This window comes from Triticum aestivum, chromosome 3D, assembly GCF_018294505.1.
Source record: "Triticum aestivum cultivar Chinese Spring chromosome 3D, IWGSC CS RefSeq v2.1, whole genome shotgun sequence".
In the NCBI taxonomy this organism is placed as follows: domain Eukaryota; kingdom Viridiplantae; phylum Streptophyta; class Magnoliopsida; order Poales; family Poaceae; genus Triticum; species Triticum aestivum.
In genome coordinates this window covers 69,915,016-69,935,610 of record NC_057802.1, presented here as the reverse complement: position 1 = coordinate 69,935,610, position 20,595 = coordinate 69,915,016, and positions in this window count along the sequence as shown.

The window sequence follows — 20,595 nt, the reverse complement described above, 5'->3', positions numbered from 1 at the left end:
AAACTGTAACCATAGAGCCTTTCCACCAGCCATATATGCATATAGTATAGCATTATCATTGTTCATTGCTCTCTATGTGTTACTTTGCCAGCATATTCTATGTGCTGACCCGTTTTCGGGCTGCAACGTTTCATGTTGCAGACTTTTCAGACGACGAGTAAGGAGCCTTAGGTCGTGGTCTTATACTCAGTGATGCCGCTGGAGTTGATGGACTCACTTATCTTCCAAGTCTTCCGCTGTTATCGTTATTAGATGGCCTTAAGCCATGTTTATTATACTTAATCTCTTCGGAGATATTCGATGTAATAAGTGTGTGATTGCTACTCTGTTATAAATCCTCCATTTGTACTGTGCGTGTCAGCATTACTGATCCAGGGATGACACTGGTGCACAGCAGCACAGGCCATTTGAGGTCTGGTCGCTACAAAGTTGGTATCAGAGCACACGCTGACTGTAGGACACGACCACTAAGCTTAAGCCCTAGAAAACTTCACTCTTCTCATTTCTGACCCCTCTCCACTTTCTACTCTTTTAGGAATGGCGAATGCAAGGAGCAAATTCATGCAACCAGATGAAGACACGCCGTTTGGATGACATTTGAAGGAAGTCACCAAGTACTTGAACATAGGAATACCAAGCGTCACCGGAACCTACAACGCCACCTTACCTGAAGAGGAGAGCTGGAAGATTCAAGTTATCATTCCAGGAAGAACGTTTGCGCCAATTACGGAACCCATGAGATTGGTTTTCGAAGCACCAACTTGGAGTTTAGGGAAGAGCATGGCCGCACACATTGCCATGGGACGCATTGGAGAAGTCTATCACCAGGAGCTTAAGGATACCATTTATCAAATTTGTGGACGTCGAGACGCGCAATGGGAGATGATCAAGACCAAGAAGGATGGATCAATTGCAGCTTTCATCCAGGAGCAGAACCAACATATTCGACGCCAGGAGAACCAGATGTGCACGGACAAGGAAGAACTGAAGAAGGCATTCACGAAGATCAAGGAACTCCAAGAAGAACTCAAGGCTACGCGCGAAGATTATTTGGAGGAAATCAACGCACTAGTCGGGAAGATTGACGACCTGGAGAATAAGATTGGAGCATTCGTGGGAAATCCAGTGCCAAAAGCAGAAGTCGACGAATGCACCTGTCCGGATAACTACATCATCATCGACGACACCGACTCGGAACCAAGTGAAGACGAATGGATTGATGAAGCTGGAGCAGACATCATGGAGTCTTCAACGGATCAGAATTTTTAGCAGACTACCATATCAGTAGTAGTTTTTCCCCCATTTAGTAGTATAGCTCAAGCACTTTGTAACGCTAGATAGATCGATTGTTTTGCCTTGTTTGGATTGATTGAGTGATATTGATTGAATTTGTCTCATGAGCATATGGGTAGTGTTTTCTCTCTAGACCTCATTCTATTCTTAATTCTCATCTTTTCTAAACCTATCAGATGCCTCCGAGACGCGACACCGGATTTGTTTTCCCGCCAGAGATCACCCAGTTGATTCAGCAACAGAATGCCCTGATGCAAGTGTTAGTTCAGAACCAAGGCAACAACAACAACAACAACCCACCGCCACCACCACCTGTTGATCACTTAGCCCGTTTCTTAAGGCTAAACCCGCCGGTGTTTTCCAGTAGCACCGAGCCGATTGTAGCAGATGATTGGCTCCGCAAAGTTGGAAGGGAGTTGACCACTGCAGGATGCACAGATGCGGAAAGAGTGCGTTTTGCCGCACATCAGCTTGATGGACCCGCAGCATCATGGTGGGAGAATTATACAGCCACGCACCCTATTGACACTGTCACATGGGACCAGTTTCAGCAAGCTTTCCGTACAGCTCATGTTTCAGCAGGAGCTATGGCTATGAAGAAGCGTGAGTTTCGCAACCTACGCCAAGGAGGACGCACCGTAGGCCAGTATGTGGAAGATTTCAGTAAGTTAGCACGTTATGCACCAGATGACGTTGCTACGGATGCTGCCAAGCAGGAGAAATTTCTGGAAGGATTGAATGATGAGCTGAGTATGCAGTTGATGGTAGCAACTTTCAACAACTACCAGGAGCTGGTAGATAGAGCTCTCATGATTGAAGGGAAGCAACAGCAGATTGAAAACCGCAAGAGGAAGTATGGACAAGGGAAGTACAATTCTGGAGCCCAGCAGAAGCCACGATTTACCCCGAAGCCGGGAGGACAGTTTCAGCATACCCATGGAGGAGGTAGTTCGCACAACCATAATGGCTCCAAGAATGGTAATGGGAATGGAGGAGGAAACGGACAGAACCGTACCAACCCATCTACCCCAAACAAGAGAGATCTAAGTCACATTACCTGTTTCAAGTGCCAGAAGACGGGACATTACGCAACTGATTGTCCCGAAGCCCAAAATGGAAATGGCAATGGAAGCTCTGGGAAGAAGCCGAACCCGTTCAACAAAGGACATGTGAACCACGTGAGCGTGGAGGAGATTGAAGCTCAGCCTGATGCAGTAATAGGTAAGTTTTTGGTTAAGTCATTTACTGCAACTGTTCTTTTTGATACTGGTGCATCGCATTCATACATATCGAGGGGATTCGTAAACAAGTTTAAGATGTCCACCCAAGTCCTCAAAAGCCCCATGTTAGTAACCTCGCCAGGAGCAGAGTATATGGCCACCCAAGGATGTTTTCAGATACCGTTGGCCATTGGAAGGCATGTTTTCCCCTCAGACCTCATTGTTTTGGAATCACAAGGTTTGGATGTGATTTTGGGAATGGATTGGCTATCGTTGTATGGAGGAAACATCGATTGTGCCAGCAAGACTATTTTGCTTACCACCCCGGAAGGAAAAAGGATCAAGTATGTATCCAGGCATATGCCGAAGAGGACTCAAGTGAATTCCTTATCAGGAGTTGTACAGGAGGAAGTACCAGTGGTGAAGGACTATCCGGATGTATTTCCAGAAGAGTTGCCAGGCATGCCACCAGATAGAGACATTGAGTTTTTGATTGAACTTTTGCCAGGCACAGGGCCAATATCTAAGAGACCGTACAGGATGCCCGCAAAGGATTTGGAGGAAATTAAGAAGCAGATCAAGGAGTTACTGGATAAAGGCTATATTCGCCCAAGTTCGTCACCTTGGGGATCACCAGTACTTCTAGTGGAGAAGAAAGATGGATCACTAAGGATGGTTGTTGATTACCGAGGATTGAATGAAGTGACCATCAAAAACAAGTACCCACTGCCGATGATCAATGATTTGTTTGACCGCTTGCAAGGAGCTAAAGTATTTTCCAAGATCGATCTACGATCGGGATACCATCAGTTAAAGATTCGAGAGCAGGATATACCCAAGACGGCATTTACCACCAGATATGGATTGTATGAGTATACCGTTATGTCATTTGGACTGACTAACGCACCGGCCTATTTCATGAACCTGATGAACAAAGTGTTTATGGAGTTTTTGGATAAGTTCGTCGTGGTGTTCATTGATGATATTTTAATCTTTTCCAAGGATGAAGAAGAGCATGAGGAGCATTTACGATTGGTACTTGAGAAGCTCAGAGAACATCAGTTATATGCCAAGTTCAGCAAATGTGAGTTTTGGTTGAAGGAAGTTGGATTCCTTGGACATGTTATTTCTGGAGAAGGAATAGCAGTAGACCCTGCCAAGGTTGACACAGTGACAAGTTGGGAATCGCCCACTACAGTTGGAGAAATCCGGAGTTTTCTTGGACTTGCAGGATACTACCGGAGATTTATCGAGAATTTCTCAAGGATTGCTAAGCCCATGACTGAGCTATTGAAGAAGGACACCAAATTCAATTGGACTGAGGAATGTGAAGCTAGTTTCCAAGAGTTGAAGAAACGATTGGTTACATCACCAGTGTTGATTCTGCCAGATCAACGCAAGGACTATGAAGTTTATTGCGACGCTTCTCGTCGAGGACTTGGAGCAGTGCTTATGCAGGAAGGAAGAGTTGTTTCGTATGCTTCACGACAACTTAAACCCCATGAGAAGAATTATGCTACGCATGATTTGGAATTAGCAGCCGTGGTGCATGCATTGAAGACATGGAGACATTTTCTCATCGGAAACCATTGTGAGGTGTACACGGATCACAAGAGTTTGAAGTACATTTTCACGCAGAAGGAGTTAAACCTCAGACAGAGGAGATGGTTGGAGCTCATCAAAGACTATGATATGAGATTGCATTATCACCCTGGAAAGGCTAACGTAGTAGCAGACGCGTTGAGCCGCAAGAGTCATGTCAACACCCTCATGACAGGAGAGTTACCTCAGGAGTTAGCCGAGGACCTACGCGAGCTATGTTTGGAGATAGTCCCTAGAGGCTATTTAGCGACATTGGAGATTCAGTCTACCTTGATGGAAAGGATCAGAGAAGCTCAGAAGACAGACAAGGAGATTGAAGAGATAAAGGAGAAGATGAGCAAAGGAAAAGCCAAGGGATTTCGTGAGGATGAGCACGATACCTTATGGTTCGAGGACCGCGTATATGTGCCAAATGATCCGGAGATCAGGAAGTTGATTTTGCAAGAAGCCCATGATTCACCGTACTCGATTCACCCAGGGAATACCAAGATGTATTTGGATTTGAAGAATACTTTCTGGTGGACCGGAATGAAGAAGGATATTGCGGAGTTTGTAGCAGTTTGTGATGTATGTCAGAGAGTGAAGGCAGAGCATCAGAAGCCAGCAGGATTGCTACAGCCATTGCCGATACCCGAATGGAAGTGGGATAAAATAGGCATGGATTTTATCACAGGATTACCCAGGACTCGTTCAGGCTATGACTCGATATGGGTTGTAGTCGACCGTTTGACGAAAGTGGCTCATTTCATTCCAGTGAAGACCACCTTACACCAGTGCTAAGTTGGCAAAGATATACATGACCAGGATAGTATGTTTGCATGGAGTTCCGAGGACCATTGTATCAGACAGAGGAACCCAATTTACCTCGAAGTTTTGGAAGCAGTTACATGAAACATTGGGAACCAGGCTGGAATTTAGTACAGCATTTCACCCACAGACAGATGGACAGACCGAGAGAGTCAACCAGATTTTGGAGGACATGTTGAGAGCATGTGCGCTAGATTATGGATCTAGTTGGGACGACAATTTGCCATATGCAGAGTTTTCATATAACAACAGTTATCAAACCAGTTTGAAGATGGCCCCTTTCGAAGCTTTGTACGGAAGGAGGTGTAGAACACCGTTGTTATGGGACGAAGTTGGAGATCGTCAGTTGTTTGGACCAGATTTGATTAAGGAGTCTGAACAGAAAGTAAGGTTGATTCGCGATAGGCTCAAGGTAGCCCAGTCCAGGCAGAAGAGTTACGCTGATTCTAAACGCAAGGAGACAGTTCACGAAGTCGGAGACAGAGTGTATCTTCGAGTATCACCACTTCGAGGAGTGAAGCGCTTTGGAGTTAAGGGAAAGTTAGCGTCTCGTTTTATCGGACCATACAGAGTGTTGGAACGTATGGGAGAAGTTGCCTATAAGCTGGAATTGCCCGAAGGATTGTCTGGAGTGCATGATGTATTTCACGTTTCGCAGTTGAAGAAGTGCCACACAGAAATGGCTGAGATACCGCTGAGAGATACTGTGCCACTGGAAGCGATTCCGTTGGAAAGTGATTTGACCTATGAGGAGAAGCCAGTTAAGATTCTCGAGTATGCCAGCCGAGTTACCCGCAGCAAGGTTATCAAGTTTTGCAAAGTCCAGTGGAGTCACCACGCAGAGGATGAAGCCACCTGGGAGCGAGAGGAAGATCTACGGAAAAACCACTCCCACCTGTTTTCTAGCCAACCCGAATCTCGAGGGCGAGATTCATCTTGAGGGGGGTAGGTTTGTAACATCCCAAATTTTCAATTTGGAATGTTATACATAGATCATCTTTTGCATATCATGTTTTGTTTGCATTTTGACAAATCCTCGATAAATCCTAAGCAACTCAAGGACCCTCGGAGAGAGTTGGGGATTTTCTCGAATTTTCTTATTTGGTTTTTCAAACGAGGATTTTTGGTTTTAATTATTTTTCCCTCCGGAAAAATATTTCATTTTAAAAATAAACGAGAGGAGAAAATATGACTTCTCCAAAACATTGAAATACTGGAGGAAAAATGTTAAAATCATTATTTGGGATTTATTTGAATTTTATTTGCAATTTTTATTGCATTTAAAAATATGCATGTTTTCAAAATATTTATTTTTGATTTTAAAAAATGTTCACCCTATTCTAGATTTTCTAACTAGACGGGGAAAATTTATTTCATATTTTTCTGATTTTTATTTATTTTTCTACATATTTTTTTTCCGCGGAACTTATTAAAAAAAACACGCGCCCGCGCCGACTGGGCCGAGCCCAGCCGACGGCCCGCCCCGTCGCCTCTCCTCTTCCTGCACGCGACGCCGCCGCCGGAGTCCGAGCACGCCACGACGCCGCCGCCGCCTCGGGTTCGCCCCTTCCCCAAGCCGCCCGCACCCCCTTCCATAAATACCCCCCTCCGTTTTCTTCGCCACCGCCGCCGGAGGAGCCCGCCGCCGCCGCCCGCATCTAGCCGCCGCCGCCGCCTTTTGCCTCGCCGCCGCCGCCGGGAGTCGCCGGAGCCGCCGCCACCGCCCGCCGGAGCCCCCCCGAGCCCCGCCGCCCTCGCGCCCGAGCCCCGCCCGCCGGAGCCCCTCGCCGAGCCGCCGCCGAGGTACTGCCGCCGGCCGTCTCGTTGTTGACCGGTTTTCTGTAAAAAAAAACCTTTTGTTTTAAAAAAAACCCTAGATCGGTTTTTTTTCGGTTTTCTTATTTCGCGAGCGTTCACCGAACCGTTCGTTTTAACGAACGCGTTCATCGGTTTTTCTCTGTTAACGAACGTCCGTTATTTAACCGTTCGTCCGTTTTTCTTTTTCGTCGGATTTTCTCATTATTTTCTCGGATTCGATTTCTGATCGAATCTTCGAATCTGTTTAACTTTTCGCTCGTTTATCGGAATCAGGTGATTCAAGCGCCTAGAGTTTCGTCTCGAGATTCTCTTTCCGTTTAACCTATTCAAACAAGTTTTTGCTATAGTAAAATTTGACCTAGATCCAGATTAGCAAACGAAGTTTCTTTCTTTCGCCGTTTGACTTTCGTTGCTTCTTTCGAGTTGATTCTTTTTGCAAACCGGAGTTCTTAAGTTGAACTTTCTGGTTGGATCTTTCATTCGAGTTTTACCTGTGCATTAGTTGAGTACTGATTGTATGCTTGTTTGTTTGCGATAGAGTACCCGGAGTGTGCCGCTTGTTACTTCGACTAGCTAGGTTTTGCGGATCATCAGCAAGGCAAGTAACACTTTGATCATACCCCGTTCATACCCAGTTTTATTGCATTAGATCTTTTTCCCTCAAACAATTGCATGGTTAGGATCTAATTAAATTGTGGGTATTGGGAAGTAGTTGAGGTAGTACCTATTACCTGTTTTACTATATCAAACCCTTGGGAGTTACTTCTACGTTGCTATTATATTGCCATGCTATGCTCGTAGACGTGGATTGGGTTTGAGTGATATTCATGACAGATGTGAGATGTTTAATAATGGTTCAAACTTAAGGTGGCAACTAAAACTCACATCTGGGTGGATTGAGGCACCTGGAGAACCCAGTGTTGTCTGTTTGTATAAGGACCGCCACCCAGGCTCAAAGGGATCATAAGATTATTCATGCTAGAAACTTCCGTGTGCAGCCACAAGCTATTATGGGCTCTAGCATAGCTGAGTAGGTTACAGGATCTCTTGAAGAGGTGGACTAGCAGATGTAGGGGAAAGTAGGTGTACCGGTCCATCCAGAGTAGAGAGTGACTGTTTCTGAAAGACTGTGTCTCGGTCATCCGTTTCTCAAACATCATGCAGTGCGAGAATCAAGCGGAGGCGATCGAGTCTTGTGGGGAAAAGTGCACAAACCTCTGCAGAGTGTACAAACTGATCATGATTAGCCGTGTCCCCGGTTATGGACAACTTGAGTATCTAGTATCTGGATTATCATTTGAATCTCATCACCGTGATACTTATAATTAATTTTGTTGGGTTAATGATGATACTTAATTGGGATTGAGTTGGAGGTACCTTCTCAATGTTTCAACCACCATGATAGTTAAATAAAATTTATTCCTTTGCAGTAGGATAAAATTGGCTTTTCGCAAAAACTGTAACCATAGAGCTTTCCACCAGCCATATATGCATATAGTATAGCATTATCATTGTTCATTGCTCTCTATGTGTTACTTTGCCAGCATATTCTATGTGCTGACCCGTTTTCGGGCTGCAACGTTTCATGTTGCAGACTTTTCAGACGACGAGTAAGGAGCCTTTGGTCGTGGTCTTATACTCAGTGATGTCGCTGGAGTTGATGGACTCACTTATCTTCCAAGTCTTTCGCTGTTATCGTTATTAGATGGCCTTAAGCCATGTTTATTATACTTAATCTCTTCGGAGATATTCGATGTAATAAGTGTGTGATTGCTACTCTGTTATAAATCCTCCTTTTGTACTGTGCGTGTCAGCATTACTGATCCAGGGATGACACTGGTGCACAGCAGCACAGGCCATTTGAGGTCTGGTCGCTACACAAACCAAGATAAGGATAACTTCTTCGTGCCTTACTTTCCCGAGTAAGTCCTCCCCTCAACCACCCCGTAACATATGAATTCTTAGATTTCGATCGTTTTTCTTTTAACATTCCGTGTTTTCTGCAGTGACACACATTGCACGCTCATCCTCCTAAGCCCAAATATTCCATGGCCACGTATTTCGACCCGGACCGTCAGTCGAACGTAGACTACACAAATGTCAAGAAGGTTCTTGATGATGTTCTCCCCGGCTACGTCAAATCTGGAGGCACCTTCACCAGGCCTATTCGTAAGTACGGCAAGCACGTGTTCTCCCACAATACGACGTTCTGCTGCGTCAAGCAGCCGCCTGGCGGTCAGAAGGGTGCCTACTACGCCATCCATCACATGCGGGCGATCGTACGGGACCATCATCAACTACTGCTACCGAGTAGACTCAAAGATTGGGCCGCGAGCGTGTCGGCAATCCAGGACGCGGACATCAGACAAGAATTCTTTCGCATCCAGTCGGATTTTGCGGAAATCATCCATCAAGATGTCCTTCGTACCTCGGGGCAGTTCTACCTCAGAAATCAACCGTCCAACAGTGACATCGACACAATCCTACAAATGCAGGCTGACAATGCCCGTTGTTTCATGACTCCCACGATAGACGACGGCTTCATCCACGCTCCGGTCCCTTGAGTCGAGTCGAAAGCAGTGATGCTGTGTCTAGTTCTGAAACATCGATTGGCTCATATTGTAATTAAACTTTAATGAACTTGTAGTATGTCTCTTTGGTTTCGAGAGTCCTTCAACTTAGATGTAATCGATGCTATTAATGTGTTGCTTTTCTCTTCCGATCGTTCTGTTGCATACTTATATATTGCTTATGTATTGTCTGTGAATTGGTACTAACGTTTCGTTTGGCTACTGCATAGCGATGCCGTGGTATGTCGTGTACAAGGGTAAGGTTCCCGGAGTCTACGACGACTGGGAGGAGTGTCGGAGACAGGTTCACCGATTCAGCGGTAACAGTTACAAAGGGTACGCCACTAGGGCCGAGGCCGAATCTAGATACGCCCGCTATCTAGCGGGAGAGGGGAGGGAGCGTTGGAGGAACCGGATGAAGACGAGTTTCATCGTGATGATGCTCATCGTGATGACCGCAGCTCTCTTCTATGTGATGGTAGTTTAGATGATCGATATCGACTTGTAATGTGAAGACAAACTCGCGGTCTCGAGACTTGTAATATAATGTTCTATCTTTGTTCGGTCTTTTCAATTCGGAGACTAATATGATGAATTGTATTCGGAGACTAAAATGATGAATTGTATTCAGAGACTAATCTTCTATTGTATTCGATGAATCTGTTGTTGATGTGTGCTGTCTATATTTTGTCCAATTATACATTTTGTAACTTGTGCAAAAAACAGAAAATTAAAAAATAAAAAAACCTAATATTCATACTAATGGCGCATCACATTATAGTGCGCCATTAGTATGCCAAAGGATACTAATGGCGCATCACTAAACAGTGCGCCATTAGTATGCCGAAGTTATTAATGGCGCATCCTGTTCTAGTGCGCCATTAGTATGCCAAAGCACCTGGGTATACATGGCCCCCTGGGAGGCATACTAATGGCGCACTGTTGTATATACTAATGGCGCATCTGGGGTGCGCCATTAGTATACCAGATACTAATGGCGCACCAGTGGTGCACCATTAGTAAAATATACTAATGGCGTGCTACTAATGGCGCACCACTAATGCGCCATTAATGGCCAGATTAGGTGCGCCATTAGTAGGCCTTTTTCTAGTAGTGATAGTACCTCTTAGATAGCGCAAGACCCTTTCTAGTGCATGCCAATGATCATCACCCGGGTTGGACATGAACCTACTCAGTTTGCTCACAGCAAAAGAGATATCTGGTCTTGTAGCGCTAGCTAAGTACATGAGTGAACCAACAATTTGAGAGTATCTTAATTGATCTCTCATTTCTTTCTTGTTCTTTCTGAGTGTCACGCTGGGATCATAAGGTGTTGGAGAAGGCTTGCTATCCATAAAACCGAATCGGTTCAAGACCTTCTCAACATAGTGAGATTGCGTTAATGTAATCCCACTCTCATCCTTAATAAGTTTGATGTTTAGAATTACATCGGCTTCTCCCAGATCTTTCATGTCAAAACTTTTTGATAGAAAAGACTTGACCTCATTAATTGCATTAAAGTTTGTACCAAAGATCAGTATGTCGTCCACATACAAACATAATATGACACTATTGCCCCCACCATGGCGATAGTAAACACACCTATCAGCCTCGTTAATGAAAAATCCTGCAGAAGTCAGAGTTCATTCAAACTTCTCATGCCATTGCTTAGGTGCCTGTTTCAGACCATACAAAGATTTTAACAACTTGCACACCTTTCTCTCTTCACCCTTTACCACAAACCCGTCAGGCTGATCCATATAGATCTCCTCTTCCAACTCTCCATTGAGAAAAGCTGTCTTTACATCCATTTGATGAATGATAAGACCATAAGAGGCAGCCAAGGAAAGTAACACTCGAATGGTGGTCATTCTAGCAACGGGTGAATAGGTGTCAAAGTAATCTTCGCCTTCTTTCTGAGTGTAGCCCTTGGCCACTAGCCGCGCCTTGTACTTATCAATAGTACCATCAGGCTTTAGCTTCTTTTTGAACACCCACTTACAGCCCACAGGTTTACAACCATATGGTCTATCAGTTAGTTCCCAAGTTCCATTAGAAAGAATTGAGTCCGTCTCATTATGAACAGCTTCTTTCCAATCATCTACATCCGGAGATGCATATGTTTCTGCAATCGTCTTGGGTGTGTCGTCCACAAGGTATACAATGAAATCATCACCAAAGGATTTTGCAATCCTTTGTCTCTTGTTCCTTATAGGAACTTCATTGTTATCCTTCTCAAGGACTTCCTCATGTGATTGTTCAAAATATTCATCAGTTGTACTAGATTCAGGAATTATCTCAGAAGAAAATCTAGCAATGCTATGCATATCTTTCATAGGAAATATGTTCTCAAAAAATGTTGCATCACGAGATTCCATTATAGTATCAACATGCATATCATGTACTTCAGATTTTACCACTAAAAACCTATAAGCAATGCTCCGTTGAGCATACCCTAGAAAGACACAATCCACTGTCTTTGGTCCAAGTTTGCGTTTCTTAGGAATAGGAATATTGACCTTTGCCAAACATCCCCAAGTGCGCAAATAAGAAAGTGATGGTTTTCTCCCAACCCACTCCTCATAAGGGGTTTTCTCCTTATTATTGTTGGGAACTCTATTCAGGACATGACATGAAGTCAATAGAGCCTCCCCCCACCATGCCTTAGATAAACCAGCAGTGTCTAACATGGCATTCACCAAGTCAGTCAATGTGCGGTTTTTCCTCTCGGCCACTCCATTTGATTGAGGTGAATAGGGAGGCGTCCTCTCATGAATAATACCATGTTCCTCACAAAATTCATCAAAAACTTTGGGAAAATACTGTCCACCACGATCGGACCTAAGACGCTTGATCTTTCTCTCTAGTTGATTTTCAACTTCAGCTTTATAGATTTTAAAGTAGTCTAATGCTTCATCTTTAGTTTGCAACAAATAAACATAGCAAAATCTAGTCACATCATCAATCAAAGTCATGAAATATCTCTTTCCACCTTTTGTCAACACACCATTCATCTCACAAAGATCAGAATGTATGAGTTCTAGAGGTGCCAAGTTTCTCTCCTCGGCAGCCTTATGAGGCTTTCGAGGTTGCTTAGATTGCATACAACTATATGGCACTTAGAACCTTTGGCAACTGTGAAGTTCGGAATTAAACTCATGCTGGATAGCCGAGACATTAAACCAAAATTAATATGACATAAACAAGAGTGCCAAATACTTGCATCATCATTAACACTAGCACAAATTTGGTTTATTGACTTATTGCAAAAATCTGAAAGGGAAAAACGGAACAAGCCTCCGCACTCATAGCCTTTTCCTATAAATTGTCCAAATCTTGACACGATTACTTTATTGGACTCTAAAACTACCTTAAATCCATCTCGACATAGAAGGGAGCCGCTAACTAGATTCTTGTTCATAGTAGGGACATGCTGCATGTTCCTTAGTTGCACGATCTTTCCCGAAGTAAACTTCAGATCCACCGTGCCAATGCCACGAACAGAAGCATGTGACCCATTCCCCATTAGGACGGAAGAATCCCTTGCGACCTGATAAGAAGTAAACAGGGAGATGTCAGCACACACATGAACGTTAGCACCCGAATCAATCCACCACGAAGATGATTGAAATACTGAAAGCACAATAGGTAAATTACCATACCCATCAGTATTGCTAGCGGTCACCATGTTGACAGTCTTGGAGCTTGTTTTCCCTCTGCGGTCTGCACGTTCAGGGCATTCCTTGGAAAAGTGTCCAGGCTTCCCACAGGCGTAGCACTCTAGCTCAGCCTTGTTGAACTTCTTCTTCTTGAAGGTAGTAGTCTTGGTAGGCTTGTTGAAAACAGGTTTGTTCTTCCCTTTGTTCTTGTTCTGTGGGTACCTCTGCACCATGTTAGCAGTAGGCTGAACCTCACCTCCTTTTTCAGTAGTATCTTTAGCCCGAGCTTTTTCTTCAACATCAAGAGATGCAATCAGATTTTCAACTGATATCTCCTGTCTCTTATGCTTCAGAGTTGTGGCGAAATTCCTCCATGAAGGAGGCAACTTTGCAATCATGCACCCAGTCACGAATTTTTCGGGTAGAACACATTTAAGGAGTTCAAGTTCCTTCACAATGCACTGTATCTCATGAGCTTGTTCAACCACAGAACGGTTATTCACCATCTTGTAGTCATGAAAACTCTCCATGATGTACAGTTCACTGCCTGCATCTGTTGCACCGAATTTTGCATTCAGTGCATCCCACAGAACCTTTCCGTCATTTATGTGCATGTACACATCACACAGACGGTCAGCAAGAACACTCAGAATGCATCCCACAAACATAGTATTGGCTTCCTGGAATTTTCTCTGAACTTCGTCAGTCATTCCCTCTGGAGCACCAACACTAACGTGGAAAACTTTCAGAGCAGTAAGCCAGAGCGTGGTCTTCACCTGCCACCTCTTAAAGTGCACACCGGTAAACTTATCCGGCCTCAGTGCATCAGCGAATCCAGCCATAGTTAACTCAGAAAATTGCCTATAATTAGGTTTTTGGATTGTTGGAATATTAGGCAAGTTCATGATTAATTCCAGTAAATAATTCATGACTAGAAGAGATACTAGCATGCAATAATCTAGCAAACTAGAAGAACAACAAGACATGCATAACAGCAGCAAACACGTAACAATAGCTGTAGAGACAGACATGAACAGAGGATGTTGGACGTACTGATCGTTAGCTATTATGGGTGCGACGGTGTTGATGACGATGTTGGCGACGATCTGCTGCTGACGGCTATGAATACGACGATGAGTAGCACCGCCCGACTTGGACGGAAGACGACCCGTGATGACGAATTTGAGCAGTTGCGCACAGCGCTTCCCAAAAACCTCTCCCGGTGCAGGATCGCAAAGACGAACGGTTCCGGAGACCTGCTCTCCCACGCGCCGATGCACGCCGGCGTTTGGGATGGAGTAGACTACGATGGCGGCGCAAGTTGTGAGATGAGGCAAAACCCTAGGTGTTTTCGGTGTGTCTCTGGCCGCAGCCGGTAGCTGTATATATATTAGGACCAGAGGCGGTATTGTGTCGCGATCACAATCCCAACCGACTCGGTTTCTAATTCGTATACTTACCGGACAAGAAATCAAAAACTTGTCTGCCAAGACATAAAAATAAAACGGCAAAAGGAAGCTGCGCTCCTGCAAGGAGACGGATCGGATTTCGGCGGACCATTCACGCGCATGTCGCATGTACGCCTCGCCTCGCCTCGCCTCGCCACGGCCCGGCGAGGCGAGCGAGCACGCGTGTGGTTTTCCCTTTCTCTTCTCACACACCACTTAGAGTGGTGGAGAGAACCCACTATATAAAGAGGTCCAACTCTTCTTCAACTTCCGGGGTGGGACTAAACTTAGCACCACCACTTGCCATTTTACACATGGGTTTTGAGATTTCAGAAATTGCTATGGGCCTAGCCCATTAATTCTAACACACGCATCAATGTGTTGGCCACTGAGGGAAAGGAAAACATGTTCACCCGATCTCGTCACTAGATCAATGGTGCGTGCACCACTGAAGCCGGAGGAGAACTTATTGCGCACAGCCACCACCACCGGTAGAAGCGACAGGGATTAGTGACATATATGTTCATGCGATCTCACGGGTTCCAGCATCTCATGTGTCATCAGAGCAGTAGAAGAATTCGAAAGAGTCGTTATTAAGCGTTGCCATCACCATCGCAGAAAGCGGCGGACAACGAAGACCCAGACCGAAAGCCAGAAAATAAGGGACAAGCACCTTCGTCTCTCCGGTGTAGGTGCACCATATATGGGAAAATAGTAACTCCAAAAAATCAAAATTTATTAAACTTTTTGAGATACAAATGTGACCATCTGCTAGTATTTGCATTAAAAAATCGCTAAGGAATGACTTTCGTGGTATTCTAGGTGAGAAAAACAAAATCAACACTACATACAAGCTACTATTCACATTTTCTGTCCTCAAAATTTTATGTTCTTGCCTTGTAGTCGACGGGAGTTTTTTCTTGGCAAAACTTTTACTATGAGTAGAATCGAAGGTCAATTTTATTTCCCATTTCTTTACCTTTTCTTTATTTACTATTTTTTCATATAGGATGTAAGGGCATCTCCGACTCTGACCCCATAAATCAGACACTGTATCCGTTTATGGACCGGTGGAGACCAGTCCACCAACGATGGTACGAGAGGGAGCCATCAAACGCTTATTCACTAATAATCCTCATTTGTCCGGTTGGGAGAAGAGCGAGAGGGGGATCATCCATGTGATTGCTTTTGGTTGGATATGTGCGGTTGGGAGGAGAGAGGGGAGAGAGAACGAGAGGATGGCCACGCGGTTGCTTTTGTTGATGATGTTCGGACGCTCGTAAACTAGCCACAAATTCGCTTCCAATATACCAGATTTCGGACTGGTCCGTAGACACTTTAAGGACTCGGTTGGGTGGCAAAAGTGATCCGGACATACACGGGAGGTTTGAAAGTCCATTGGAGATTCCCTAACTATACTTGAGGGACAAAATTGATATTCCACAAAACAAAAGTACAAAAATAATACTCCACTGATGGATCGGTGCTTAGAACAAGTATAATAGAATGATATAGACGGACTATAAAAGATGTCACATCAAATTTTTGCCTAGTTGAAGGGAAAAAAATAGAGGTGAGAGAAAAGAAGCAAACTGAAGAATGACAGCCGGTTGTACCACATGCTCTAACACACTTTGTGAGATAAAAAGATGAACCACGACTATTATACTCGTATATTTATGAGCTATTAGGTCGACAATATATAACATGGTCACTCCATATAGTCGGCTGTTGGTTATTAACCATGCTGTTACCCGCACTCTCCCACCAACGACAGAAGAAGAGGAAGGTGACGATGAACCGGTGGATAAGGTGTGGCGGCAGGAGAAACCTAATCGGCCTAGGTAGGTGGCGGCTGCGCAGGCTACGGTTGTCCACCAGACCAGTAATTTGTACGCACTCCGGTCGTAGCCATTCTTTGGTGGCGCAAGTGACTACGAGATGAATGTCCAGATTCCACGGATGAACAACGGACTCTTACGGTGGAAGGCACACAAGCAAACAGTAGGCCGCTATTGCATTTCCGAGGCTCATAGCTAGGCGCCGGTGTTGACTGATTGAATGCTGTTTTGTTTTTACCTGCGCATGTACGTAGTCCGTAGAGGCTATGGACGATCGATCGACCAATCCGATCAGTACTTCAGTAGGCATATAAAATGCGTGTGCTATTATATTTTTGACCCACAAAGTATAATTAGAAAATTATATACTCTTCCTGTTCCGGAATATCAGACGTTTTGGCAGTCTTGTTTTAAACTGCCAAAACGTCTTACATGTACAAACGGAGGGAGTAATATTAAATCGGTGACAACTGTTATAGGTTAGACGTAAAATACATTTTAATTACCTTCGTATTCGCATTAGAAAGTTATAGATAGTTGATTAATCCGCCGCTGATCGGTCGATTCCTCTCACCGTCGAGAAAAGGGATGGCAGTGGCGGCGGTCGATCTCCTTGTTGTCGAGCTCCTCATGGGAAATTATCTTCAGAAAAAAAAATATACTTCCTTTAATCCATATAATTGTCGTTGATTTAGTACGTATAGGAGTAATATTTTTATATTGTTGTTTTATTCGCATTAGAAAGTTAGACTCTTCGATAAGGCACCGCCCCGATCGGTTTCGGTCTCCTCCACAAAAAACGCATCGTCAAAAATTCTGAAATAAATTCAGAAATAATGCAAGCACCAGGATTTGAACCCTGATAGACTAGGGATATCGCTGTTCCTCTGACCATCCAACTATGGATTGGTTCGCTCATTGCTGATTGATGATCAATTACTGGAGTGCCTAGATTAATCAGGCGACGAATAGGAGGGTGACGACGGACGGTACGTACATGTGCAGAGAGGACAAGCAACAGGGTAACACGTCGGCTTGGCGTGGCAGCCAATAATTGCACTCCGCCGGACTTTCCTCTAGCTAGGCGGCCATGATTGTGTGCTGATTGATTGTCACTGCATGATTGATTTGTGTATCTTAGTACCGTCTCAGTCTGTCTCTTTTTTTTTTCACTTGTTCGAGTCTGCTGGATTCGCATTATCTGGGGGACGTGTGGCCGTGATCGTCCCGTGATTGCGCCTCGTTGCTTTCCAACCACACGACCGATGCGGCCATCATGCACGTGAGCCTTTGGCGTTGTGACCCTTCCACGGCCGCAACAGGTAACACCTGTGCTGTGCTGTGATTGATTCACTGCTTGTCAGGGCCAACCAGGTCAAGTGTACAGTGGACTAGCTAACTTTGCAGCTAGCTAGCGTGTCAAGCTGATGAGGTACAGCACGGCTAAGTATAGGAGAGAAGATACGCGACACGTCTCTCTCTGGAAGTTGCGTGGCTGGGGCTGGTCCGTTCGAATCGGCGGAAACGTCCGACCGATCGAGTCGGGCCTTTCCGGCCTGCTGTAGATTCGCATCGTCCTTTGCTAGCCCCTTGTCTGCTGATGGTTCAAGTTGCTGCTTTTCCTTTTGATCAAAGGGTTAAAGCTGTTTTCTTTTTGAAAGGGTTCAAGTTGCTGTTTTGGTGACAGATCAAGTTGAGCAAGAGGACGCGGGGATCGGACGGTCGAGTCATCCCCATGAGCATGTGACCGCGCAGGTCGATGATGCGATGGACCTCGTCGGTCGAAGGAGCACGCGGATGGATACTGCGGTAGCAATAACACTGGGATTTGATTTGAACACCGCGGGGCTGTGTTCGGCACGTGAATCCATCCTTTTCTGGAGTGTGTGTGAACTTCCAACGTTTTGTTTCTTAGTAGAATCCAAATCTCCACACAACCTTTAAAAGCAAGCGCACTGCAATTTTGTCAAAATAAAAAGAATGTGCAAATATCCATGTTCTATATCTAGCGCGCAAACAATGGTTTATACTAGTGGTAGAAATACAACTTCAAATCGTAGTTTAAACTAATAGCTCGGTAATCGGCTCAAACTCGAGTCATAATGAGTCGAGTTAAAAGTTTTAAGTCATTAAGTTTCCGCATTAGACGAGCCAGACAACCCGTTAGATGTGATCTTTGACAATGTGCAAGCCTACTTTGGTGCCATTGCCAGCGCGGTGCTTCAGGAAGGGATTGAGATCCAGTGACTGGCTCCCCTCTTCACACCGTCCGATCAAGGATCAACGGACAGATCTGTGTGAACAGCACCCCCGAGCTACGGTGACTCGTCTACAGTAGGCCATCCACAGTACCCCAGTCTACAGTACCATCCATAGTGTTCGCGTTACAGTATTCAATCTGAACCCCCCTGCATCCAACGGCTGCCCGCCCGCCAGTTACGGCGTGACTTGCACTGGATCTCTGTCCTTCAGAAAGGTGGGCAGTGGTGGCTTGCCGGCCTTCTGCGAGGGGATTGATTCACTAGGTTTACTTCCAGACGGCACATGGTAGACGGAGTAGATCTAGATTGTACTGGCATGGCAAATGCCTAATCTTGCGTTGTATGTCTCTTGACGACGTTGACTGTCTTGCCTTTCTTCTATCAAATCGATACACCTTTCCATGGCGTATTTTCCAAAAGACGACAACGAATTAGTTGTTAAGCTCACGCTCGTTTCATTCTATTTTAAGTTGTAATATTTATATATTTCTTGTTATAAGTGACTTTTTTCGTGAAAAGAGGTTATGTCCCCCGATCTGTGCACCAATGCTCTTGTTGCAAAAACTCATCTTCTTTAATTTCTGCAACAAGATCCTTTTTTCTTGCGAAAGGACCTTTGATTTATATTGCAACCGAACAGTAATACAAAGCACCCCAACAAGACCCTTGTTGTGAAACCTTTCCTTCTCTAATTTTCTGCAACAAGACCCTTGTTGCAGAACCTCCTCTTCTCTAATTTTCTGCAACAAGACCTTTTTTTAGGAAGGACCTCTGATTTATATTGCAACCGAACAGTGATACAAAGCACCCCAACAAGACCCTTGTTGTAAAACCTTTCCTTCTCTAATTTTCTGCAACCAGACCCCTGTTGCAGAACCTCTTCTCTAATTTTCTGCAATAAGACTCTTGTTGCAAAAATTGCAAAAGCATGTCCAGCCACATCGCGCACTAGCACAGTCGTTGTTCATTGTCGCCGTTCCGCAACGACGTCGTTATTGCCGAAACTTGTCTCGGAGGTGATGTTGCGCACAATAATGCAGGGCCGAGCGCGGGGTGGACATGGACGTACCTCGCGGTGCTGTGGCGTGTCGGATCCGTCGATCCGATCGACGGGGAGGCATTTGGCGGCATAGAGCAAGCATGGATGTGCTCGGTAAAGACGACCTACAGATGGCGGAGCTCGGCCGTTGGGACCGCATCCTCCATGGCAGTGGCACGCCGCCGGCGGCACCGCTACACTCCCTAGCCTACAGGGATGGAAAAAGGGATACTGGATTTCTACTTGGCTATGTAGTCTGTCTGCAACAGGTGCTGAGTTGCAGAAAAGCTTTTGAAATAGGAATAGAGTTGCAAGATGTTAGACTGTATAGCTTCTGTATTTATACATGTATATTGTAACGTTGTATCCCACTCATTATATATATGTGATAGGCCACCCCTACAGGGTTGTGCCGGTTCCCCCCAAACCTATTGTCTTACATGGTATCAGACTAGGTCACATATGCTTCCGCCTAAACCCTAAACACCCGACACCACCGCCACCGCCGCCGCCTCACTCCCGATTGCGCCGCCGCCGCCATGTCGTGCGCCGCCGCCGCCGGATCCACCAACGCCGGCTTCCTGCCGGCCTCCCTCGCGGCCCTCCTGTCCCGTCCGCTAGATGCCGCCGCGGTGCAGTCCCCGCTCGGGACAAGGAGCGTGGGCTCCTTCTTCGTGACTCCTCCGGCTGCTTCGTCGCCCGGGAAGGTGCTCGCGGTGCACACCGCCGCCGCCTCGTCCGCTTTTCCCGCAGCCGTTGCTGTTCCACCTCTTCCGCTGGCGGCGCCCGCGTCGGCCTTGATGGCGGGTCTTGCGGCGTCGGCCTCGGCAGCGGCGCCACCTGCCCCCGCGCCGTCCGCACCCCTGGCCGCATCCACGGTGCCGCTGGCTGCCTCTACGGTGTGCTCACCTCAGGCAGTCTACTCGGTGGGATCGCTGCTACCGCCGCCGTTTCACTTCTGCCATCTCATCACCATCAAGTTGTCGTCGGACAACTACATCTTCTGGTGTGCGCAGGTCCTTCCGCTCCTTGGGAGC